This window comes from Sinohyriopsis cumingii, chromosome 9 (assembly GCF_028554795.1).
Source record: "Sinohyriopsis cumingii isolate HCF-2022 chromosome 9, ASM2855479v2, whole genome shotgun sequence".
Lineage (NCBI taxonomy): Eukaryota > Metazoa > Mollusca > Bivalvia > Unionida > Unionidae > Sinohyriopsis > Sinohyriopsis cumingii.
In genome coordinates, this window is record NC_142969.1 from 23042700 (window position 1) to 23043950 (window position 1251).

Here is a 1251-nt window from a genome sequence, read left to right on the forward strand (position 1 = left end):
GCACACGTACTTTCCAGGAATTTTTTAAAAATCCTTTTGAATCAAAGTAATTTGAAATAACTCCAAACAAAACAACATATGCCTTCCAGTGTAAAGAATAAGCCCAGCTACTACTCCTGAGAATATCTCTCCAAAACAAAGGTTATATCGTATTCTAAAATGCAAAAAGGGGGTCATGTGATCATATTCCAGAACCTCGTCGAAATTATGTACTTGTTAAAGACCACGTACACCCAGTGTAGCCCTGATGAAATCCAATCATTTTACTCTAAGAAACAAAAAAAATTAAAAATTGTTTACATCTTAAACAAATAATTCCATCATGACCACGACAACAATCAATCATTTTAAAATAAAAATAGAACTTATTTACGTGGTTGCTACTAATTTTGAATTTAGGTCAGGACCTAGATCAACACCTAGTGTTTACGTGGTTGCTACCAATTTTGAATCTAGGTCAGGACCTATGTCAACACCTAGTGTTTACAAAACGAACAGTCAGGGTCAAACTATGCAAAAAGTATCATCTCCAGTGAATAAATTTACATTACAGTAGCATGTAATGAAAAATAAAATAAAAACTGACAAACAAACAAGTAAATTTAAATAAATATGTATTAGATCAGATATAATTAAATCAAATATACATAACAACAACAATAAGACTGATTCTGCTTTAGCTGTTAAAGCAAGAATGAGTCAAACGCTAAGACATAATAGAGCCAGGATGTAAGTCAGTCTCTTTTATAAAACATTCAAAGTTGTCAACAAGTTTAGGAATTTCCAAGTGGAAAGTTTATGTTCTAGACTCCGATTAAAGATAACAGTTTACCATAATTGATAATGATGTGAATATTTAATTCACAATGATAAAGATATATCTTAGCTATGCATTATGTTGTTGACAAAATAAATGTCACTGGTCAGGTGTACCATTTACTTCATTTTGGAAAAGGTCATGTACAAAATCCAAACATATATAACACATAATCAAGGACAAAAGCCAACAAACAATATATATTAAATATACATAACATATCAAAGACTGTCAGCAAAAATACAGTCATAATCTAAAAATCTGGTGTAATTAGTGGAGACCGTATCATGAATGGAAATTGATTATCATTGCAATGAAGCAATGTGTGGATAAACAAATCTGTGGTATCAAGGTCCTGATTGATAACACAAAAGTGCAAATAACTGTAACGATGAATGGTGAATGAACCAACAATTCCAGAATTTCCGTATATG